Source organism: Sitophilus oryzae, unplaced genomic scaffold (assembly GCF_002938485.1).
Source record: "Sitophilus oryzae breed Bouriz unplaced genomic scaffold, Soryzae_2.0 scaffold_754_pilon_pilon, whole genome shotgun sequence".
Classification (NCBI taxonomy): Eukaryota; Metazoa; Arthropoda; class Insecta; order Coleoptera; family Curculionidae; genus Sitophilus; species Sitophilus oryzae.
The window spans coordinates 1-26,981 of record NW_022147367.1 but is presented as its reverse complement, the minus strand read 5'-3'; the positions used below and the strand labels follow the sequence as shown (position 1 = coordinate 26,981).

At 33.0% G+C, this 26,981-nt stretch overlaps 1 long non-coding RNA gene across 1 annotated transcript; it reads left to right on the top strand.

Annotated features, from left to right (window-relative positions):
• Positions 1 to 62: 62 nt before the first annotated feature.
• LOC115888471 lies at positions 63 to 16,970 on the top strand. The gene is made up of 3 exons (XR_004051273.1): positions 63 to 240; positions 13,961 to 14,006; positions 16,823 to 16,970. It is a non-coding gene; the product is annotated as an uncharacterized LOC115888471 (long non-coding RNA).
• The last annotated feature ends 10,011 nt before the right edge of the window (positions 16,971 to 26,981 follow it).

The window sequence follows — 26,981 nt, the reverse complement described above, 5'->3', positions numbered from 1 at the left end:
CTGCGCGGCGACGCGACGCCTGCTTCGATTATATTGAAGTTTCCAGCGTTTCGAACGGATAGTCGGCTGTAAACATACGCGCTATATCGTACGCTTCAGGCTGGTCCTGTTCCTGAAAAACACTGAAAAATTCCCGGTTTCCTCTAGTCAAAATGCATTTTTAAACGAATATTTTGGTTGGGTATTGCAGAATAGGTCGGGTTTAAGTTATAATCGAGGTGAAATAGAAGTATTAATAAGGTAGGATGGAATTTTTAATAGATTTGTTTGACTAAGTCATTATAATCCAACACCTGATTTAAAATATTTGAACAATACATTTCACACTTTTTTTTTTAAATATAACATATGAATGTCTCATTTATTTTTTAATATTTTAAAATAAAAAATGCATTATTTTTAAGCGTTTATGCACGACCTATATAAATATTATAGAAAATATAATACATCACAATATGGTTAAATATATTAAATAAAAAAAAAATTAAAAATAATAAAAATATTTCCTTACTTATTGGTAAACTCAAAGAAGTATTCCAGATTTTGTAAATGTCATGACCTAAGTAAAATAAATTTATTTTTTAATATATTAAGAACATGAATATTTATTAAAAAATTGTGTCCATTTTTTTTACTATAAATATGCGTCACTTTTGGATGAACCATATTTTTTTCTGCATATACATGAAATTTATAGAAAAAAATCATTGCATATTATGGTACATTAAATTTACTTTGAAATAAAAAAGTAAATATAAAAAACAATGTTTGTTTATTTTTTGGATAAGCCGAAGAAATTTTCAGGCTCGCCCAAGGTCGTGACCTTTCAGGAAAGCTGGTGAAATAGAAATTGCAGGATCTTAAATTACAGGATGACCTAATATTCCAAAATATCAGGTTTTCTATTCCAATCATTTTTTCCAAAGTTTATTAAACGAAATGCTCTGCATTTTTTTCGCTCAGGAGATTTTCTAATAAAATTTGCATTCCAAAAATGTCATAATGAAGTAAAACTATTTTGAAAATAAAATCTTTTTTATGTTTAAAAATTTTCCAAAACTAAAACGAAATAGCCAATTCTTCATTCATTTTTTTTAATTGAGAATATTTTCCCCAGTGTTCTTTTCAAATCTAAGGATACTAAAATATACTCTATTATGATAGTGTATACAGCATTAGTCAAAACTAGATGAGTTGTATGTGTAAACCAGTTTACTGATATTGTAACCCGTTCAGTATATCTACATGCATAATGTAGGTACGTGCGAATTCGCATCTTTGCGAATATTGCACAATGTGGCTTAAAAATGACTGAAAGGATGGTTAAAATAATTGATATTATACAGGATGAATCTTAAATAAGTGCAAATATTTTCACGGCTGGTAGATCTTGATAAAAGAAACATATTTTCTCCTTGTCGTTTTTCAAATAATTCCAAAATAAACGAGTTATTTTACTTTAAAAATTAAAAAAAAATGTTTTTTGTTTAAATTTTGATAACCACTGGACCATTTCTGGATTTTCCTTCTTGTAAATTTAATATATTACCTATGTTATATGTATTATCAAGATATTGTTTTTTAACTAAAAAAAAAATTACAAAAAATTTCAAATTTTCAATTTTTTTTTTCGCAAAAAAACTCAATCGTATTTCTGGGGTCGAAATATACTACCCCTAAAAAATTAAAAGTTTTAGTAATTTCCGGTGAAACAGGAAGTGGCTGAAACTAACTGAATACGTCAGTCAACAGAGAAACACCCGGTATAGGTGTTCCCTTATTCTTTGCCACTAACTATATGATTAAGTGTTGAAAAACATAGGCAAAACATAAACTTTTTAAAATTTTTTTGACCTTTTCTGGATTTTCTTTCTTGTAAATTTAATATATTACCTATGTTACATGTATTATCAAGAAATTATGTTCTTTAACTAAAAACTAAAAAAAATTACAAAAAATTTCAAATTTTCAATTTATTTTTTGCAAAAAAAAACTCAATCGTATTTTTGGGGTTGAAATATACTACCCCTAAAAATAGCTGCACTTATTTAAGACTCACCCGGTATGTTACTTTGAAATTTTATAATAATAATAATAGTAATAATCTTTTGCGTACCGTTCATAAAATCAGCGCAGATATTAGAATTATAGAATATATACAGATATTATAGAATGACCTTTGGTACGAGCAAATGTCAGACTGTTTCAATCATAAGAGGAAAACTATGCGAAACACCAGAATTGAATCTAGATGAGAAAACAATTATCTCCTCAATGTCGACTGAGCCGTATAAATATCTTGGAACGCTACAAACACACAAAATAGAACATGGAATTATTAAAAACCGCCTATCGACCGCCTTCCGACTGCGACTTCCCTCCCTTCTAAAGACAGGTTTGAATTCTAAGAAACTCTTTAAAGCAATAAACACTTACGCCCTACCGGTTCTTACATATTCTTTTGGAATAGTCAAATGCACCCATACAGATTTGGAATCCCTAAATCGCCTGGTACGAACAACCTTAACCAAATTTAGAAATCACCACCCAAGAAGCGGAACAGATGACCCTCCCTCGAAATCTTGGAGGTAGAGGTTTACTGGATGTTGTTAATGTCTGTCGGTAGCAACTTTTATACCAAGAACAGCAACCTTTACGTCACGGTGTCTTCAGCTGATGTCAAATACACCCCCTTGAACCTCAGTAGTAAACAATATGATGCTTTTTCAACTCCTACATCAATCACTAATAAAATAGCTACTTGGGGAGCCAAGGAGTTACACGGACGGTACCAATTAACATCGGGTTATCTCTACCCAGAAACCGAGGGATTCATAGTGGCTATGCAAGACCAAGTTATTCGAACACGCAACTACCGGAAACTCATCCTAAAGGAGAATATATCAGACAAGTGCCGTAGATGTGATTCTGTAAGTGAAAACATAGAACACATTTTATCAGGGTGCAGTAATCTGGCGAGTACAAAGTATCTGGAAAGACACAACAGAGTCGCATCAATCATCTACTTGGAGATCCTCAAACAATTCAACATTGACCGAGAAATCCAAGAGCCCTACTACAAATATCATCCACTACCCGTAGTCGAAAATAATAGTGTTGCGAGCCGGTGTGGACTCGACCTAACCTCACAATATGGCCCGCCCTCGGATGACCTTAACATCGCACAGACACCACAATGATTCATTCGTTCGAGAAGAATCGAGACCCACTAGAATGGACTCGTACATACGAGAACATTCGAAAACCTTCTCTATGCGCCTAACGATCTTTGGACTATTCTAGATTTCTTTTACCTGTCGGTATAAAAGCCGGCGGCAGTGGCCTAGAGAGGGCAGTTATAAATATACCAGTGCAGTTGACGCGCTAAAATTCAAAATAAATTCTTAGTTATAAATCGTTTGTAAATAGTTCTATAAGTCTTTTATCGTTATTGTTTTTGTTAATTAGTGTTAAATAAATAGTGTTTAAATAAATTGTGACTTTCTATCCACACGGAACCGACGAAAAACGTAACAATAGTTTCAAAATATACTGGGATAAAACAATCTTAACAAATAAAACCGTTAGAAGTAACAGACCGGACATCACGCTTATAAATAAAATTAAAAAAAACAGTTTTACTAATTGATATTTCTATTCCGAACAACAATATACAAAGCAAGTTTACTGAAAAAAAAAGCTCCCGTATAGAGCGTTTAACGCCTTGGGAGTAGCAAGGTACAGCTTGCCATGCTAGAGCCGTTCGGTATACAAGGAAGGTAATATATTGCTTAGTAATTATTGCTTAGAATTGAAGGAAGAATCGAAATATGCATTATATACAGGGGGTTGCATTTAAAAATAATAAATTTTGATGTGCCATAACTTTATGACCGACCCCGTATATTTAAAATTACTACTAGCTCGACTTTTGTATTTAACGTTTTGCTGTACCTTATATATTTTACCTAATAATCGACAGTTCCTAGCTCCTATACATCTACAGCGACCTTGTATAATAATACCATATGATCGAAAAAAAAACCGCGTCAGGGATGGATATGAAATGAAGATCGCTGTCATTTTATATGTAAAACTTTTTTCCAAGTCAACTGAACGCCACCTTTTTTTCGATCATACGGTATCTATACCTCTGTGGTATTATATTTTATTTCTTATTAATATAATACATGATCTAACTAAATGAAGTGTATAATCGATGAATTTTATTTAATCACACTGGTCACTTCTCCAATTGATTGATGAGGATTAGCATGCGAATTAGATTATTAAAACGATCTTCATCAAAGTGACTTTCTAAACATAGACAACCGTTGGTGTTAATGATTATTACAAATATTATAACAAAGAATTGAATCTCCAGTTGCTCTTGGTGAAAACATTCAGATATTACAATATTCTAAGTAATAAGTTCGTATTTTGTTTTATAATTTTTCATAATTTTACAAATATATTTTCACATGTTTTTTTTTTAATTTTTAATGTTATCTTCAGCGAGAGAATTGACAGAAGAACACTCTCTTTGGACATATTATAGATATAACGATTATTCAAATTGTTACCTTATTTTTATATTGTTTGTACAGGGTGGGTCAACGGCATCGGCTGTAATGCAAAAAAATTCTAGCTGTGAGCATCAATTAAAACGAAAATAATATTTGCTCTGAGAGATGCAGAGTTTTATAACAATTTAAAATATATTTAACCAACATCAACACATTTAAACTATATCTAATAACAATAAAAATAAATAGCAAACCAAGACATGAGATTTTGCTTCAGGTGTTCGACATATTAACCGTCTTCTGTTATGGACACACGGGGCAGTTTTTGAACAGTTCTCGCGGAATTCATTAACTCAGTAGGGGTGCAGTTATACCCAGCAGTTATACCCTCTCATAACTGCTAAGTATTTCTAATTCTTGTCTAGATTATACGGTAGAATAAGGAACCTTTGTTCTTCCACAAATATATCCATAGGATTAGATCCATGGGCACTAAATCAGGCGGCTTCGACGGCTGGGATCTTGATTAGCTATTCAATTATTCTTGAAATTGGCTGCAAAAATTTGCTGATAACTTCAGCGTTCAGAGGCGGTGCGTCGTCTTGCTGGAAAAATATGTTTTCGAGTTCCATTAAGGGCATATCATCAATAAGGGGTCCAAAGCCTACTAGTTAAAAGTGGCGAACTTTTAGAAATTCTATATTTCGAAGGGGATTATAACAAAATATCAAGTGTGCTATATTTTTGGAAAGGTAATTTTAAATTCTTTTCAGTTAATTAAATATATAGAGGGTGTCCCAAATAAAAAATTAATTTTTCTGTTGATAACTCTTAAATTATTACTTTTAAAAAAATTATACTTAAACCATTAAATTCTACGTAAAAAGGTGCTTTGGAAATGTTTTCATAGAAATAGAAAATTTTCCATAGCAAAAAAGTTACAGCGATTGGTTAAAAATGCACATTTTTGAAAAACACCCCGTAACTCCGAAACGGTAACAGATACTGATGAGCGGTTTTCATCATCATGTTTTTGATGAAAATTGAGCTCCAGACACCGATATTAGTTTTCGTCTATCTCCTATAGAAAAGGCTGTTTCGATTTAAAAGCGTCGAATTTGACCCACCCTGTACATAGATATTTAAATGTATAAAAACCATTAAAATTATATTTTATTTATATAGTCTGTCCAAAGACAAGAATTTCATGACAACTATACAGCAATTCCATTGAAAAAACTAAAATTTAAATTTGGTAAAAAAAAATATGTTTGAATCACTCTGTGAGAGGGTGTCCTAAAATTTCCCATAGCAGAAAAGTTACAGCGATTTGTTAAAAATGCACATTTTTGAAAAACACCCCGTAACTCCGAAACGGTAACAGATATTGATGTGCGGTTTTCACCATCATGTTTTTGACAAAAATTGAGCTCCAGACACCGATATTAGTTTTCGTCTATCTCCTATAGAAAAGGCTGTTTCGATTTAAAAGCGTCGAATTTGACCCACCCTGTACATAGATATTTAAATGTATAAAAACCATTAAAATTATATTTTATTTATATAGTCTGTCCAAAGACAAGAATTTCATGACAACTATACAGCAATTCCATTGAAAAACTAAAATTTAAATTTGGTAAAAAAAAATATGTTTGAATCACTCTGTGAGAGGGTGTCCTAAAATTTCCCATAGCAGAAAAGTTACAGCGATTTGTTAAAAATGCACATTTTTGAAAAACACCCCGTAACTCCGAAACGGTAACAGATATCGATGTGCGGTTTTCACCATCATGTTTTTGTTGAAAATTGAGCTCCAGACACCGATATTAGTTTTCGTCTATCTCCTAAAGAAAAGGGTGTTTCCATTTAAAAGCGTCGAATTTGACCCACCCTGTACATTTCTAACATTTGTTCCCGAATTTTAAAAAGCTATGACACAAATTTATAGAAGTTTAGATGAGTGTCTATAAACTTGTCTCCGATCGTTTCGTGAATTTGTTAAAAGTTCTTGAAAGTGTTGTAAAACAATCCTACTTTATACAATATACAGACAATTATATCCCTAGTACAATATTTAATTGTTAAAGTCGCAATCGCAGGTTATAGTCGCAGCGATTTAAATAAAAAAAATCGCAATCCCAGTTTCAATTGCGATTGGAATCGCAGTTTTGCTCATCTCTAGTAGGTACCCATCTAGCACGTCCAAATGAAATTACGTTTCTACAAGGAAGACACATGAGAAACAACATATGTTAAAGTGAACCTAAGTGTTCATCTAGTTCTAACAAATACATATGAGATACACGCAGGTTTATATTGATAGAATTGTGTGATACAGTGTTTACTAGTTGTATACCGTATGCACTCAAGATTATAAAGAGTTTTTTGTAACGTAACAAATAATTATTAAAATGATGAAATCTGACGTCGGTATATGAGACATACAATGTATAAGTCATATGTATGTGTGATACTTCGTGTCATAGTTGTGCCTATAGTACACACCTTGTAAAAATGTGACGTATACATACATATAATATAAATATCTATATAGACACTTTGTAATAGTGTACTGTTGTGTCTACATTCTAGCATGAAATGAAGGTGTGCGCATGCGCGGATAGCCTCAGCGTAGACACACCGACCAAGTATATCTTATATGTCCTCTTTCCTTTCTCCTTTCAAGGAGTGGTATGTGTTAGCAGCCATTATTGTTCTATCATTCGGAAGCTCTATATAAATGTTCTGTTTGTGTGTAGTTTAAAAGAGATTTTAAGGTAAGTACAAGTTTTTAATTACCTTGTTACACCTTCCTAAGAGTATTATTAATATTATAGCAGCGACTTTTCCCTTACTCGATGCCCAATTTACCAAATTTTGACTCCAATGAATGAAAACTCCAAATATTCTCATATAATGATAAAGAGGTTAGCTGAGTTAGCTCTGCAATATAATTTTTTTTAATCTGGAAATAATAAAAATCTAAATGGACCAGAGAAAGAAAGATTTAAACACTTCAAAGAACTTCTTACACTGATATTCGGTAAGTTATTGATGGATTGATTGATACAGATATGTTTAATATTCAATAATCAGTTTCATATAAAATTTAAGGGTGAGATTGTTAATCTGGAAATAAAATACAACAAAGTCCAACAGAGTGCTCGATGAATGAGTATGCTAATAACCAACTGCTTGGAGGGAAAAAAAATACTAAACGAGGTCCACCAAATCGTGGCGATATACCAGTGTTTACCATTTTAGTATGTTGTTATACTAGGTACTTATATTTTTAATACATTTTGATACAAATTCTGTTCTTTTACAGTGTTTTCTTACTTCTGGTTTCTGCAGTGTAAATAATTATTATTATTGTGTTATTTGCGCTATTGCGTTCCATGATATAAAGAAATATAAGAATTTTATTTTTTAACCACTTAATCCATTTTATGGAAGAAAAATGGTACATTTAATACAAAACAAAAATGAAACAATTTTAAGGCTACTTCTCTTGAACTTACGATCGAGATACTTTCGGAAAATACAAAGTTTTGCATTCCTAATTTTCGTTCTAAGAAAATATAATTGCTATCACTGAATAAATATTTCTTAAAAAGAACGAAAAGTTAGGCATCAAAACTTGTATTATTTCCTAAATTCGTTCATAAGAAGTAGTTTTATCTAGCAGAAGATCGAAGCAAAATACATACGTATACACGCGGTAGTCACAACTGCAATGTGTAAACAGAGTTTTAACGTAATACACAAGCACTGTGTATCCTACGGCACACTGTGTATCCCTTACTTTGTGTATACGTAAATGCTATACTGTGGCTACATTGTGAGGCGGACGTTTAACCTTTGTGCATACGTGTTGAACTACAATGTGTAAACGTAGCATATTTACATCGGGGGAATTGTGTCACCCTGTGTCTGCATCTAATAATGTATACACATCGTAAATGTGATTTGATGTGCTGTATGGGTACCTACGATCAGTTTTGTCAAATCACTTATAAAGGATTCTACATGTATAATACCGTATGATTGAAAATAAACGGCGTCAGCGATGACTATGAAACGAAGATCGCTGTCATTTTATAATATGTAAATTTATATGGGAAATGTCATCGATCAACATTTCCCAGCTAACTGGACGCCGTTTTTTTTTCGATCATACGATATTAGGATAAAAAGTCACACATACTTATGCGTGATACTTTTTCGTTCGATAATTCAAATTTAATATGAGTAGAGTAAAGTAAATGGTACAAAGTGTGTCTGCATACTTTTTCTTATATTAAATATCAATTTTTGACAAGATTTTATGTCGATGTGCCGCCGTTTTTTCGATCCAAATATATGACCTGACGGAAAAAGACGATTAGGGAAGAAGTGTGTAAATATAACACGCTATGTCAAGTTCATTCCTCCCATTATACACCTAGTAAATAGTAAAATTATGTTAATTTTGGTGCTTTCGTTTTTCCATTCATATTCAATACTTAAGTGAGATCATTTTAATTTGTTATTTTAAGAATTACTTATATATTTGTAAGTAATATACATTACATATGCATATACAATGGGTTGATTATTAAAATCTTCAAATATATCACGACTAAAAGAAAACACTTAAATCTCAAATATCTGTTTTTTTAATAAAAAAATGGATTGAAATAGCACCTAGACAAATTTCTCATTCGCTCATATTTACTTCAACACAAATTTGCCTGAAACCAAAACAACTTAAAGGTCTATCTCCTCCCATATAGTAGTAAGTAAAAAATTAAAAAAACTTTAATATACAGGGTGAGTCTTAAATAAGTGCAAATATTTTTAGAGGTGGTATATTTCCACATAATTTGGTGCCCGGTGGCGTAGAGGTACCGGGTGGCCAACTAAAGGCTGATTCATGGTACACCGGGCCGTACCCGAGCCGGGCACGTTCCGTAAAGTAGACACCGAGCCACGTCCGGGCCTTCAATATATGCTACACCGAGTGGACAACGGGGATCATGTCCGTGCCGATTATATTCTAGAAAACAGTGTTGCCGCAGTGGTACATTTGTACCAAATTTAATACTTTTAATTCTATTTGGTACAGTGGTACTACATTTTCAAATCCAGGATGATTTGGTACAATAATTATTTCCCACGCGCACCGAAAATGAATAGATATTTAATAATTATTGTCGTTGATATTGCATTAAACGCGCTTACCGATACCATTCGGAGATAATCCGCATTAATTAACGACGTATTATAAACGTTGTAATGTCTATAGCGTTGCCTATATTAAATAACCCGAAGAAAAAACTTGAAAATTTACTGTTTCTAACATGCTTCTATATTTGCGTTTTTTTTAAATAAAATTTAAGTTTTCCAAGTATTGTGTGTAGTATTAGAATTACTTAGAATTCTTCAACCTATACATACTTATAATTGGGTTTTCTGAATTTCTATTTCATGTTTTTCGTCTCGATTTGTGTCTTTCTCCAGGAAGTTTTTTTATGTAGAAATTTATGAAGAAATTCACAGCGACCAAACCGGTTAAAGTATTTGCAGATGTATTTTGTTGTGCTTTAAAAAATTGTACCAAAGTGGTACATTTTTAGTTTATAATGTGGTACGCGCTAAAAGTTGGGTGCGGCAACACTGCTAGAAAACAGTCGCTATAGGCCCGTAGACGAACGAAGTATTTAGCCCGGGCGACTCATTTATGTTTGCCGCAACGGGGCCAAGTATAAATAACATTTGACAATGTTTGGCCGTGCCTTCACCGTCGCACGGCCCCGGCCCTTCACGGTGTACCATGAATCAGCCTTAAGAATGGACGCCGGCTATATCTCAGAAACTACTTATCGTATAACTTTGGGAAAAAAATTCTAATAAGTAAATCGACCAAGAGAAATCGCTGAAAATTATTTTCAAGTTCGAAAAATACCCGCTAGGGGGCGTTTCTCTAAGAGCCAATCGGAAAACAGGGTTTTTCTCAAAAATATGCAGGTGAACAGGTATTTTAAATATTACTATTGTAATCATCGAGAAATTTGTAATTTTTATGATATAGAGTATTTTGCTCTATCTCATAAAATAAAGTGATGGGGGAAGGTTAAATTTGCTTTTATTAAAATAAGGGTAACTCTGGTTTAGGTTACGCGATTTAAACAAACTAGGGCTCATTTAAAAGAGCTTTTCTTCCTTAATGATCTCCAGTATAAATTTTGTTTCTACAATTTTCTTCGTGGTAGCTAGAGGGCGCTGTTTGACATCATAACAGATATTGCGCTTTTGCGTAAAAAAATTAAATAGGAGGCTATACTTCTCTTTGCACAGTTAAATAGAGCACAAAATTTCCAAAATATCAGCGCAAACCGCAACTTTCTATCTTCTCTCTAACCGGAGATATTAAGAGAACAAATCATGTTAGGCTGCGGCTTAGCATTATATGGTCTTAAAATTATAGTGGTAGGCTAGGAAACAAAAAGAGGTAAATTGGTTACGTCAAAATATCAAAACATATATTTTAATATCATTCTAATTTAATTATTATTTATCCATGTTCGTTCTTGATTCGACCCCATAAATTAGAACCCAGGCGATTCCAGCGATTTCTCTTGGTCGATTTACTTATTAGAATTTTTTTCCCAAAGTTATACGATAAGTAGTTTCTGAGAAACAGCCGGCGTCCATTCTTAGTTGGCCACCCGGTACAGTTCTCGTCTACCAATATAAAGGTTGTGGGTTCAGATCCTGCAACTGGCAGTTCATAAGCCGATAATTAATCAAATAAAAATAGTTTGGGTACCTAGAAGAGTAGTGCTAGCTACATTACCTACATTATACCGATCGGCTCTAACATAGGAGCTATTATTATTATATTTCAACACCAGAAACACGTCTATGAGCTTTTTCGTGAATTTTTTTTTTAATTTTTACTTTTTGGGGTTAAATTTTAAGGTAAAAACATAATATCTTGATATTATGGCAACATAGATTAAATTTACAAGAAAGAAAATATAGAAAAAAATCAGTGGTTCTCAAAATTTAAACAAAAATATATTTTTTTTAATTTTCTAAGTAAAATAATTCGGTTATTTTGGAGTTATTTGAAAACCTTTTTACTAACCATGGCTTCAGTAATCATCAGCAGATGAGAAAAGTTTTTAATCACCCGTTGATGACGCTAAAGGTTGGTTCTCACTATACCTTCCTTATCAGCTCCCTTTAGTTTCCCTTCCGTTTACATAAAATATTATATCATGTAAATGAATAGGACAATGCACACTACCCGTTCCGTTTCCCTTCCGTTCCATATCCGTTCCTTCCATACATTTTTTTTGGCAGACGGACTGAAGCGTATCGGAAACAGCGTTGTCAAGTTCTTACATTTGTACCACCACTGGCACTGTGAACATTTTGCTAATATTTATTTATTATTTCACCCCTTAATTAAATCTATTACCTTTTTCAAAATATAACATTCTTTTAATGTTCAAAATTTCAATATACAAATTTTTAAAATAAAACTTTCGTAATGATATAAATTGTACAGGGTGGGTCAAATTCGACGCTTTTAAATGGAAACACCCTTTTCTATAGGAGATAGCCAAAAACTAATATCGGTGTCTGGAGCTCAATTTTTGTCAAAAACATGATGGTGAAAACCGCATATCGATATCTGTTACCGTTTCGGAGTTACGGGATGTTTTTCAAAAATATGCATTTTTAACAAATCACTGTAACTTTTTGCTATGGAAAATTTTGTATTTTTATGAAAACATTTCCAAAGCACCTTTTTACGTAGAATTTAATGGTTTAAGTATAATTTTTTTAAAATTAATAATTTAAGAATTATCAAACAGAAAATTTGATTTTTTATATGGGACACCCTGTATATTTTTAATTTATTGAAAAGGATTTAAAATTACCTTTCCAAAAATATAACACACTTGATATTTTGCTCGATTCCTCTTCGAGATATAGAGTATATAAAAATTCGCCCGCTTTAAATAAGTAGGCTTTGAACGGCACCGGCTGTAATGCAAAAAAATTCTAGCTGTGAGTATCAATTAAAACGAATATAATTAATAAAAATAAAAATTATTTGCTATGAAAGATGCAGAATTTTATAACAATTTAGCCAACATCAACACATTTAAACTATATCTAATAACAATAAATATAAATAGCAAACCAAGACATGAGATTTTGCTACAGGTGTTCGACATATCAACCTTATATCTGTTATGGACAGACGGGGCAGTTTTTGAACATTTCTCGCGGAATTCATTGACTCAGGGGGTGAAAGATACCCTTTCATAACTGCTAAGTATTCTTAATTCTTGTCTAGATTATACGGAAGAATAAGGAACATTTATTCGCAAATATATCCATAGGATTAGATTCATGGGCTCTCTTCAGTGAGGCGGCCTCGACGGCCAACGGCTGGGATCTTGGTTAGCTATCCAATTATTCTTGAAATTGGCTGCAAAAATTTGCTAATAACTTCAGCGTTCAGAGGCGGTGCATCGTCTTGCTGGAAAAATATGTTTTCGAGTTCCATTAAGGGATATCATCAATAAGGGGTCCAAAGCCTACTAATTAAAAGTGGCGAACTTCTAAAAATTCTGTATTTCGAAGGGGATAATAACAAAATATCAAGTGTGCTATATTTTTGGAAAGGTAATTTTAAATTCTTTTCAGTTAATTAAATATATAGAGGGTGTCCCAAATAAAAAATCAATTTTTCTGTTGATAACTCTTAAATTATTAATGTTAAAAAAATTATACTTAAACCATTAAATTCTACGTAAAAAGATGCTTTGGAAATGTTTTCATAGAAATACAAAATTTTCCATAACAAAAAAATTACAGCGATTTGTTAAAAATGCACATTTTTGAAAAACACCCCGTAACTCCGAAACGGTAACAGATATTGATATGCGGTTTTCACCATCATATTTCTGATGAAAATTGAGCTCCAGACACCGATATTAGTTTTCGTCTATCTCCTATAGAAAAGGGTGTTTCCATTTAAAAGCGTCGAATTTGACCCACCCTGTACAATAAAAAGTATGGAACTGATACGGAACGGAAACTTACGTATAGCGTCAATACAATAAAAAATACGGAACGGATAGGGAATGGATATGGAATGGAAACGGAAGGTATAGTGAGAATCAACCTTTATATGGTTAGCAAAACGCGCGTCCAATGTGAAAAGTAATGTGTTTTAGTGTATTGAGTGGTGAACTAGTTTCTATTTTACTGTTGTAAAATAGACACCAAAAGTTCCATCCCCAATTGTATTTTTCCAGGTTTTAAACTTGGTGTATCTCTTCAATATTTAATCTAATAATAACGAACATTTCCTAATGGTTTTAATATTTGCTAAAAGTTATATATCTTATATACTCTTTTGTTTCCAGAAACCGAAATAAATCATGAGGGAAGTGGAAGCTAGAGGTGGATTTGGTAAGTAAAATATCTGAATTGTTTTTAGTAATATATCAAGAACATAACATTAACAAAAACTAATTTAATCATTGTGTTTTGAATTTCACCTATAAAATTGTTAGTAAGTTTTACAAATTTGAAGGGCTACTACTGGGACTGGGGCTGCTAGGGGTCAGTTTTATTACGTTGGGTTAATCTTGAACTAGTTGTTAATCTTGAGATTTCCTATCAAAGTCAGTTTTATGGATTGTGTTGAACACTAAAAAACAGTTTAAAATTTAAACTTGTGTATAGGCAATGTCTGGTTAAGAAACTACAATCTGAAGATTTGCGTTTACGGAGAAATAATTGTATTAGTTTATCCTATTTTTTTCGTTATCTCAGTCTATTTGTTTATTTCACTCAAATTATGAAATGACATGAAGGGTTGGCTCTCTATTTGAAGTATCTATTTAATAAATTATCATAATATATCTTTAGTTATCATCAATAGTCAACTACGTATTAATTTTTAAGCTGTTCTATGTACAGACTTTTTGACATCTATTCCTTTATTATACAGGGTGTCTCAAAAATAAGTGCAGATATTTTAACTGGTAGCTGTGCTGGTAGTATATTTCGACCCCAGAAACACGCCTATGAGTTTTTTTCGCGAAAAAAAAAATCGAAAATTTGGAATTTAAAAAAAATGGATTTTTTTTAGTTTTTAGTTAAAAACATCATTTCTTAATAATATGCAGCATAGGTAGTAGATTAAATTTACAAGAAAGAAAACCCAGAAAAGATAGAGTGGCTCTCAAAATTTAAGTGAAAAATTGTTAGAAAGAAAAAAGAATTGTTAAATAGAAAGCAAACATTTTTTTTTGGAAATTTTCAAAGTAAAATAACTCGGTTATCTTGGACTTATTTGCAAAATGGAAAAGAGAAAATATGTTTCCTTTATCGAGATCTTCTTCTTCTTTTTTCTGCCTCATCAGATGGTTCTATTAACTGCAGCGACCTGGAGTGCTTGGAAGTCCTGTATACCTGTCCAATGACGAATATTTCTCAGTCAGGATAGCTTCCTTCGGCCTATTCCCCTTTTGCCCCCCTCTATTTTACCTGGAGAATCAGACGCTGTAAGTGATAGCGTTCTCTACGTAGTATGTGTCTCAAATAAGCTATTTTCCTCTTCTTGATGATTTCGAAGAGTTCACGTTTTTCTAGACCAGCTCTTCTGAGAATGTCTTCATTCCTCACACGATCGACCCGGGGCACTCTTAGCATTCGTCGTAGGGTCCACATTTCGAAGGCTTCAATTCGGTTTATTGTTGCTACCTTCAGTGTCCATGCTTCCACAACATAAAACAAAACGGACCAGATATAGCACTTTACCATTCTGTATCTAAGGCCGAAGTTCAAGTTCCTATCTGTGAGATATCTTCGCAGTCACAGAAAAGTAGATCTTGCTTGTTCGATCCTGCATTTATCGAGATCTACCACCCCTTAAAATATTTGCACTTATTTCTGGGACAGCCTGTATGTATTTACATTGATTATATTACTCATACTAATTACCAGTTAAGGGTCAATAATTTAGAACATGCTCTTAACCATCCAGGGAAAAATAAAACTATTATTCATAGGTTTTCTCCCCCCAAGTTGCACCAAGCAAAATTTACAGAATTATTTTAAGTCTGCAAACTTTGCCCCGAATCATCAACTTTTAAAAATACAAAACTAATATTCTATGTTAAAAGTTAGTTATTACTTTTGTTAGAAGTGCATATTTAACCTTGTTTTGGAAATTTTATTGTGAATTCATAACAGAAAACAATTATGAATTTGGCAAACAAATTTCTTAATAATAATTTGGCAATAATTCTTTCTAAAATTGAACGAGTAAATTATCCGCAAATTATTCAATGGAAGTCAAAGATATAAAATGTATTGTTAGTTTTGTTGATCTATATCAAAATTTGCGGTAGAAAACCAGAGTTGATCTAAATTAGGATTTTTATTTCTCGAATCGTCGCTATTTTTAAATAAATTAACCAGATTTTATAGTCGGTGGTTTAATTATAGAATTCGTATTCGCGATGTGTTCTACTTTCTTTTTGCGACAAAAACCAAACAACATAAATATAGGTATGCGGGTACGCGTTAAATTGTTTTTAAAAACATGTGACATTTTGTTATGAAATATACAGAATACTTATTTTGTTAACTAACGATTTTCTTGGCCATCTTACGAAAATACCGTATGATCGAATAAAAAACGGCGTCAAAGACGGCTGGGGAAAGACAATCGATAATAATTATGGCGGGGCAATCTTTAGACGTTTTTTTTTCAATTGACATAAAACTTCTCAATAATTAACACTAATTATACAATGATTAAGAAATGACAGAACGTTTCCAAACACACAAATCTATTTCCAAAAAAATATTTTTTCTCGAATTTTAAACTACACCATTTAAAAATTATTTTTAGTCAGTATAAAAATTAATTACAACCTTTGGCAGTAAGCGCCATTGAAAAATAGCGAAGAGTACAGGCTAAGTAAATGACGTCTAGGGCTTGACCTCGCCAAAATTATCTTTCCCTAACCGTCTTTGACGCCGTTTTTTATCATATGGTGTATTTTTTTACATAAAACACTAAAATTTCAGTTTTTTACCATAAGCAATTCTCCACAAATGTCTACTTTTGTGGAGACCTTTTTGTGTTGGACAACCTCATTTATCGCGAATAACCCTGTATACTTTGTAAAAATGGTTAAATACAGTAATATACTTTTAAAAGTAATAGCGGTTTAAAGATGATTTTTTTGATATAGTTTATTATATTCTAGGTAAAATATCCTCTCGATACCTTCTTGCAATACTGGGTTCCATTGGTTTGGGTATAGTCTATGGACTGAAGGTTAACTTCCATGTCGCCATAGTGAGTATGGTGAACCACACTGCAGTTGGTGGGAGTGAACATGGAGACGCTGGTGAGGTATGTATATCTATAATCGAAAAATCCCATTTTACCCATAAGAGTGTCACATATTCATGCTTTCTTGTCATAGACAAATGCAGACCATTTTTTCCCATCTTGGGCCAATGCCCATGGGTACCGACTGTTTTTGCCTCATAGGTGCTGTAGCACCCGAGCACCCACGCATTCACCGAACCTTAAACAGCCTCTACACTATACCCGAGAGAAATCTTTTACGAAATATTATTTCTGGAAATATATCGTGAAACATTTCGCAAAACATTTCTGAAAATACTTTCAGAAGTAAAGTCAAATATAAGCCCGTGTTATAAAAATGAAATAGATCGAGACGCGCCGTGATTGGTTGTTTGTTTTTTATTGTTAACGCAGATTAACAATAAAAAACAGACAACCAATCACGGCGCGTCTTTAACAATAAAAAACAAACAACCAATCACGGCGCGTCTCGGTCTATTTCAGAAAACGTGGAAACTAATTTTTATAACACCAGCCTATATTTATCGTACTATTTTGCGAAATAGCACGAATCAATCAAGGTAAAACATTGTGGTGGCTTCAGAAAAATAAGTAAACATGGTGTATGAATAAATATCATTAATTTGTAATGGAGTGTAATATAATACCACTATATTAAACTGATATGAAAAATCAAAAACAGTGCATTTAGAAAATAGTTACCGATGGTAGATGAAATTGGCTATTACACTAAGGTTACACAACAATATTTACTTTTAATCATTGTCTAGCATTATTAATTACAATATAGTAAAAAAATATATTTCCAAAACTTAAAATCGTAAAACTGCAGGGCAATACGCAGTGACTAGCTGTCTGGCGGTCCGCCTTTTATAGGTTATAATCCACGGTGTTAAACTATTTAAAAAATCGTCTAACTACTTCTTATTTTTGATTGGATTTATATCAAACCATGTTATAATTAAAATATCTACTATTTAAATATCTACTCTACATATTATAAACGCGTGTTCAAATATTAATCTTGTGGAATATATATATATCAACATAAAACGAGATGTAATTAACGAAATATCATCGTAACAACAGCTATTTTAGAAACGTCTAGATTTACTTACTTTACTGAGATTTATGAAAAAAAGTCCTTTGCCTCGGGTACAGATACCGCCACGTTTTGGAAATAGCTCAAAAAGAAACAAAATTGGACGAGGCAACGGGAAACCCCAAAAAAATCCCCCCACGCCCTCCTCGCGAGTAGTTTTCAGGCGCTTTTAAGAATCGAAAGTATTTCGAGACAAACCGAAGTGGGTCAAGACAACTGGAAATAAACCGAAATGCGACAACGTTGGGCAACGAAATGTGACCTTGACCTGCTTCGAAGAGTTTTCTGCATGGTGTAGAGGCTGTTTTAGAGTTGCCAACTTTCAAAATAGAGGACGAGAGGGTAAAAAAGCACTACAGGAGAAACATTTTTTGAAACCTCATTCAAATGTAGTCAAGAATTTATCCAAAAGTTATGTAAACGTGTTTATTGCTCCACAAATACTTCTTGCCCTTAAATATTTCTGTTTTGTAGAAATGAGTGGGAGTAGTGAAAGACACTTAGTTATCAGATTAACAATTTCGATACGTATTTCTCTACCATGCTTAATAAGCATTGTAGCGATAGACGAATATTTATTAGATTTTGAGTTTGATATGTAAAAAAGAGGACTTTTTCAATACGTCTTCTTCTTCTTAATGTGCCTATCCTCTTTGGATGTTGGCCATCACATTGATCCATATTACTTTGTTTACTGCCGTTCTGAACAAAGCTGTTGACGTCATTCCGGTCCATGTTCTTAGATTTTGCAGCCACGATATTCGTCTGCGTCCCGCTGATCTTCTGCCTTCTATTTTCTCCTGCAGTATGAGTTGGAGTAGGCCGTATTTCTCGTTCTACATGATGTGTCCGAAGTATTCCAGTTTTCTGCGTTTGACATTCACCAGAAACTCCAACTCCTTCTTGATGCGGTGTAGTACAGTCACATTTGACACGCGATGCACCCACAAAATCCTAAGCATGCGCCGATAGCACCACATCTCAAATGCCTCCACACTTGCTCCACACGCTTGCATGATGCGTCTGTAAGGGTCCACGCCACTGCTCCATACAGAAGGGTTGAGAGCACGTAGCATCTCAGGATTCTGATTCTAGTGCGGAAGTTGAGGGACAGGTTGCGTATATTTCGCATTTTGTTAAATGTCCCTCTCACGATTTCGATTCGGTGTTTTATTTCGCGAGCGTGGTCCCAGTCTTTAGTCAGGGTGCAGCCCAGGTATGCAACTGTCTCGGTCGCTGGGAGAACAATGTTGTTAGCAGTGAACTGAAAGTTGTTGATGTAGTTCTTGCTAATGATCAACGTTTGAGTCTTCTTATAGTTCATCTTCATTCCGTATCTGCTGCATATATTCGCCACACGATCGAGCCTTTGGAGACCTTCAACGGTATGTGATTGGTTGTTTGTTTTTTATTGTTAACGCAGATTAACAATAAAAAACAGACAACCAATCACGGCGCGTCTTTAACAATAAAAAACAAACCAAATCACGGCGCGTCTCGGTCTATTTCAGGAAACGTGGAAACTAATTTTTATAACACCAGCCTATATTTATCGTACTATTTTGTGAAATAGCACGAATCAATCAAGGTAAAACGTTGTGGTGGCGTTTGAGTCTTCTTATAGTTCATCTTCATTCCGTATCTGCTGCATATATTCGCCACACGATCGAGCCTTTGGAGACCTTCAGCGGTAGCGGCCAACAGGACGGTATCATCTGCATCTCTCAAATTGTTTATTATTTCTCCATTTATAATTACTACCCCTTCCTGTGTGCCATCCAGTACCTCTCTAAATAGATGTTCCAAGTACACATTGAATAGCAGAGGAGACAGTATACAGCCCTGTCGCACTCCCCTCCTTACACTAAACTCTTCTGAAGTTTCGTTCTCGATTTGAACCACGGCCTTTTGTTGACGATAAAGTTTTGCTATTATCTCTGTATCTCTATCGTCTATTCCTGATTCCTGTAAAATCGAGATGAGTTTGTCATGCTGGACTCTATCAAAGGCCTTTTCGAAGTCTATGAAGCACGCAAACACATCTACATTGACGTAGTCAGATTCAATACGTCAGAGAAAAGAAAACAGTGCGATAAAAAAGGAATGTCCTTTGGAATAGAGGACGGTTGGCAACCCTACTGCATTTTTATTGGTTTATAAACAGTTGGATTCACTTAAGCCAGTAAACCATATCAAAACATATCTAATCTAGTGTAAAAACACACCTGAAAAAAATAGTATACTAATAATTATCTCTTCTAATACTATCAGACACCGAAAGTGATGCCATGTGTGTATCATTATTTTATCGTTTTATCTCTTTGCCTGTAGACCATAACAAAAAAAGTACATAATTTTGCTGCATAAATAATTTACTATATCAGATAATGGCTATGATATATAATTGTTTTTATTAGATGCAGTATTGGGGGAGGGTTAATGATAACAATGGTATTGACTCGAGAGAATTAATGCGTGATGCGTACAATATGCAACAGTAATTTTTTTTCATATAGAGATAGATACATATCAGTAGAAAATGTAATTATTGCATACAAATATGTTTAGATAAACACATAGAGTGTAATGACATGCTACTATTTTTAATATTCTCTGTCAATGCCAGATAATTATAAAAATCTGCACTAAAGAAACATGATCCAAATATAGAAACAGTGACAACAGTGACAACCAAACTAAACCAAACCAAATACTGTTTTTTCCTACCGCCCTATAAACCTATAAACGCATTGGGGATGTGGGTATATCGACGGTTGCTGCGAATACCATGGATAGCTCATCGAACAAACATTTCCATTATAGAGGAACTAAAAACTGAGACACGTCTGATTACCAGATTAAATCAGTCAATCCTCCGATATTTTGGCCATATTGCCAGGAGTGGCACCTCAATTGAAAGACTGATGGTGGAGGGGAAGGTAGAGGGACGACGGTGGCTAGACCAAGTCAAAACCCTAGTGGGCCACAACCTCCCCGAAGCTTCACATATGGCGCAGTGTCGAACAACTTGGTCCGAGGAAGTGAGGGGAATCAACACATGATGTCACCATACTCTCACGTAGGGTGAAGGACTGAAGAGAGATATGCAAAATATAAAAGACAACCCTCTTAACTGTTGTAAGAGAAAATGTAGTCCATCTAGAAAGTATCCGGAAAAAAGAAAGCAAAATTAAAATTAAAAAAAAATTATCGATATATATTTTTAGGACTTCAGTTAAAAAAATTATAACAAATTATTAATTTTATTTACTTATACAACCTATTTAACTCTAAAGACTTAACTAAACGTCCAGGTACACCCGAAACTAGGTCCACACCATAATGTTCAGTGGCGGAAGTCCAGGCCTGCAAAACTGAGCGAATCAAATCTTGTTTATTTCGTGGAGCTGCTCGTTCCACTTCAATCTTCATTAGTCTCCATATGTTTTCAATGGGAGTAAGATCTGGTGAAGCTGTTGGCCATGGAAATGTTGCCAAATGGTATTCTTCCATCCAAGCTTGAGTATAGGCAAACGTATGGCATCTTGCATTATCCTGCTGAAAACGCCACCCCTCTGGATATAAAACATGAGCCATTTTAAGAAGAAAACTATTTAAAATATCACAATATTTTGCACTATTAACAGTTCAATCAACTATACACAGAGATGTAGCACCACGCTGAGATATTGCTCCCCAAACCATTATTTTAGTGGGAAATTTTGAAACTTGAACGGTAGGTAACATTTTCTTTTAATAGGATTTTTAGGTGGTTTCCACCAAGCTGTGAACAACTTGCGTCAGAAATAAAAATATTAAAATTATCTTCTTGAAAACGTTGACAAAAATCCATTCTTCGCTGCCTTTCTAGAAGTGTTATTGCAGAGATTTTTTTGGCCCCCTTGACATGTAACCTTGTCTTTTCAGTGACATGCAGACGGTTTCTGGATACACTTTAAATTTTCGCTGACTTCCAAATCTGTTACCCAATTTGCGAAACCCTAGGCGCGGATTCTGTCGTCCTAATGCCACTAAAGCGTTTAAATTGTTTTCGCGAATCTTACGCGGTCTTCCTGAAACTGGTCCATGCTTCATATCTGTGACATTTTTTATCTTCTTTGTTGTCTCATATACTGCACTTTTTTCGAGTTTCCAATGAGTCCATTGCACTAATTTTTTAACATTTCGAACACCTTTTCTATACAAATATTCCACCATTTTTCTTTTTTTTACTTGCGACATTATTTCTCAAATCTTAAGCCGGTTTAAAATCAACAATATTTTACAGATGGTGTTGCCATGCGATTTTGATCATAGTTTACTATCGGCACAACCTACGTGATGGATTACTATTGTCTTAGAGTGTTACAGAAAAAACATACATTCAAATTAGGAAAAACATAAAATTCCGGATACTTTCTAGACGGACTATATATCCACATCTACATACTTTAATAACGTTTTTTTTTTCAACGGAACAGAACAAAACAATAACAACTAAGTAATAGATAATAAAAAAATTCCAAGACTTCACGCATAGGTAGATTTTATTGAAGTCAATTTAACAGGACCTATCGACCTCACTTATAAACTACCGTATGATCGAAAAAAAAACGGCGTCCAGTTGGCTTGGAAATGACGATCGATGACATTTCCCATATAATTTTACATATAAAATGACAGCGATCTTCATTTCATAGCCATCGTTGACGCCGTTTTTATTCGATCATACGTTATGTCAGACACCCGATACAGTTTTCTACAGTAAAAAAATAGTAAATTAATAATATTTTAGTAATATTTTTATAATGAGATATGTTCAATAAATGTCTAAATCAAAATAATTTTCTTGTATTGTTTCTTTTAAATAGTTCATATATATGCTGCTTATATTGTAGTAAAATTAATCAACGTATATTTTTCGCAAATTCTTTTATATTGACGTCATTTGTATCGAGAATGTCGGGGGTGTATGTATATTGCAATTAAATTTGCTCATTCAGGACTGGATTTAGATATCTAATTAGATTTTATATTTATTTAATTTATCCTTTTGTTTTCTTTATTTAAAAATAATTAATTAAATACCAAATAATTTTTATAAATATAGTACTATTTTAGCACCACATTTGAATGTGTATTTCTCTCCCACTAGAAATAATTTAAGATGGAAACAGCATTACGAGTATATTAATAATAAAAAATAGTACTCTGTAAAGAAAAATGAAACATTTAATATCTCAAATTTATAAATTATTTTTATATTTTATATCTTCATCATCATCATTATCATTTTCAGCTTATTCAACCATTTCTAATTATGGTGTGGCCTCCCTCCAGGGCCGTTCCTGTCGAGCGTGCAGTGCGTGCACGCACGTAGGCGCAACATTTTGGGAGCGCAAAATGAAAGGGTCAATCAGTACTTTATAACAAAAAACTGATACGCTTTCTTGCCAATAAACAAATACTTAAATCATCATAGGATAAAGTTTGCATAGCGTCTTTTTTGCGTTGGCCGCACCGAATAAACAAGTCTAGGGCAATCTGTCGGCAACACATTGATCTCATCTATTTATTTTTCATTTTATTCATTTTATGGAAAGCACTGTTCATTAAAATGTTGTATCCTATCTTATAGGACTTGTTTCTCTCTACAACTTCAGCATGCTAACGTAACTAGCAATTCATCCGGGGGCTGGGGCTGAGTCTAAAGGGGGGCCTAGGTCGTTTGTTTTTTAAAAAATGAAGAATAATTTAAAGAACACATTTTTTGAATAAAACTTTTACATGAATTTCTCTATCAATACATTTCATAGACTTGGTTATCAAACTGCGTTCCCGTAGATTACTTAAATACCCACAAATTTTCTAAAACACAAAAATTAACACATTTGATGAACACAACAAAAAATAGTAACTAAGCAAAACTAGCAAAATAAAACACTAAATCACCACAATACACCAAAACACTTTTACTTTTACACTGGACGCGCGTTTCGCTAACCAGCTGATGATGCTAATATGGTTAGCGAAACGCGCGACGAGTGTAAAAGTAAAAGTGTTTTGGTGTATTGTGGTGATTTAGTGTTTTGTTTTGTTGTGTAACACTAAAGGTTCCAACCCCCAACTTTAACAATTAATACGTAGCCAAGAGCAATTAGCCCAATTTAAAGCAAGAGTATAATTCAAGATTTCTGGGGGGGGGTGCCCAGCAGTACCTGGGGAGATGGCACCACCGGGTAGCCCTGTAGTTACGCCAATAGTACATGGGTCTTTTGTCGTATCCACTCTATTCTTTTATGGTCATTCCCAGCATATTTCCTTCCATTGAGCGTTGTGCGACCTACAGTTTCCTTATAATGTCAATTTTAAGTGTCCAGGTTTTGCATGCATATGTCATGACTAGCAGTACACATTGGTCGAATGTTTTCTTCTTTAGATGTAGTGGCATTCTAGATTTAAATATGATTGAGTTTCAGAGAGATATGATTCTTCCATAAGTATAATCAATCAATAAGTATTACTATATTATTCTCCCTAATATCCAAATTTTTTTAATATTTTTTGTAAATTTTTACAAATATTTCTTATTAAACCCCTAAATTTGCTAACCTTGTCGACTTGAGTTTTTTGGAAAATCAATTTTATTTTTTTCTGTCGTTACTGTTTAGAAAATCAAAAAAATAATTGCACAATCTCATAGCCACTTTACTAAAGCTATCTGATAGTATTTTTAAATTTTCAAATTAGATGATAATTTGTGTCATACAGAGGCCAGTTTAATTTTTTTAAATACGGACCTGCATTTTTTATTTGAAGTTTTGAAAGAACTCGATCTCCTGAGTACAATGATAAGCCATACTTGATACTTTTTTTTTGTCTTGGGTACCTTAAAAATAACAAAACTATTTAATTATTATTTAAAATAATTTCAAGTCCGACTCTGGTTTTTAAATTATTTAATCTAATTATATTACTAGAAATATTGATCAGCGCTAATTTCCACTGAATAAGAAAAATCGAGCCAATTGAGAGATTCAAATAAATAATATCCAGGTAAGCAATTTAAAGATATTATTTTTAACTTTTTTATTGTGAATTTGAAATTTTCAGTGTACGATCTAATAATATGCATAACATTAATCGTAGTTATTATAAATAAATCAACTTCTACAAACTAGTTTATAATGCTCTACATGTTCGAAAAGGTTACCACCCTCCCTAATGCACAAATTTATTTTTCGTTCGATCTTATTTATAGCTCTTTGAACAGATCTTATACTTCTGAAGGCATTTTGTACTCTTTATTGTAAATGTTGAAATGTATTGATTTCATTTTTACAAATGACGTCAAGTAATGACAGTAATCAAATGATCCAGTAATCAAATCAAGTAATGATCCAGTAATTACCCCTGCCCCTCGGCGACAGGAACCTCGCTGGCCATTATATCGCTCTACCATTTCCAATCCTTTTTCAGGGGAAATGATTTGTTTGTTTATATTATATTATATTTATATTATTTATTTTATATTATTTTATTGCATTTGATTTTCCGTATTCATTGTTTTACCCCCCGTCATTGTTAAGTTTGTAAGCTTATTAGTATTGTAACGATAAATAGATTAAATATTTAAAAAAAAACAGAGCCGGACTTGAAATTAGTTTAAATAAATTGTGTTCAAATGTTCGAAACAAAAAAAAAATTAACTGTGGCATATCATTGTACTCAGGAGACCGAGTTCTTTCAAAACCTGAAATAACAAATGCAGGTCCGTTTTTAAAAAAATAAGTTAGCCTCTGTATCTCACAAATTATCAGCTAATTTAAAAATCTAAAAATACTAGATAGCCCTAATAAAATCTCGAATTTGTAGCACCCTGTACAGATAGACCTTAACTGTAAAAATCTACTTATTTTGATCATCCTGTATACAGAAAAATTAACACAATTCCAACGGAATTTTAATTTGAGACTAATTTAAAACCACCTATTTCGCTAAATAAATTTTGCACACACTTGATCGTGAAAAGAGATCATTTAATTGAGGTTAAGAACCCGGGTTAAGTTTGCATTTTCGTATGTTGACCTCATTCCGTTAAAAGGACGGAAAAACTTATACATCTTCTTTAAAAAACAGATCGTTTTATTTTATTGCATTTTTATTAGCTAATTTTAGATATTGAACTGAATCTGCGCCAACAATAAATTAAGACTCATTGAAATTATTATAAAAGCAACAAGATTATTATACAATCTGCGCCAATTGCGTTACATACCTCTATTTAAGGACCGAAATAGAACGATCTGTAGCAATATTACGAATACTATTTAGTTTATTTTTATAAAGAAATATAATAGATTGAATAATTCAAATATACAGGGTGGTCCGAACTGTATTCCAGAAACTTCGGCAGCATATTTTGCAGTTAAAAATAAGTAAAAAAGTTCGTAAAAATGTATGTCCGAAAATGCTTAGTTTCGGAGATACAGGGTGTAGAAGTATCTTTTTTATTTCGATTTTTTCCAAATAATTTCTGAAGTAACGTCAATATTCGAATGAAAATTGTGGTCTGGGAGTTTTTTGACATGAGAAATTTGACTTTGATGTCAATATGGCTCTTATTTGTAGGAGGCTTACATGAGCTTTAACTGTTTTGAAAAGTAATAACTTTTCGTCAGTACCTGTATAAAACTACTGAGTGGAAAAAAAAATTCCGTGATTTTTTACGTAAAAAATGTCTCTTGGTAAAAATCGATAGGAGCAACCATTCTCAAGATATTTATAATGGAAATAGTCAATGCATGTCATTATTGACAAAAAATAAACATGTTGAGTTGATAGTTATTTGACTGAAATGATAAATTCGGGAACTTTTTATTTTTTTAAATTAATCATAAATTTTTCTTCGAAAAAATGATGATAAAAC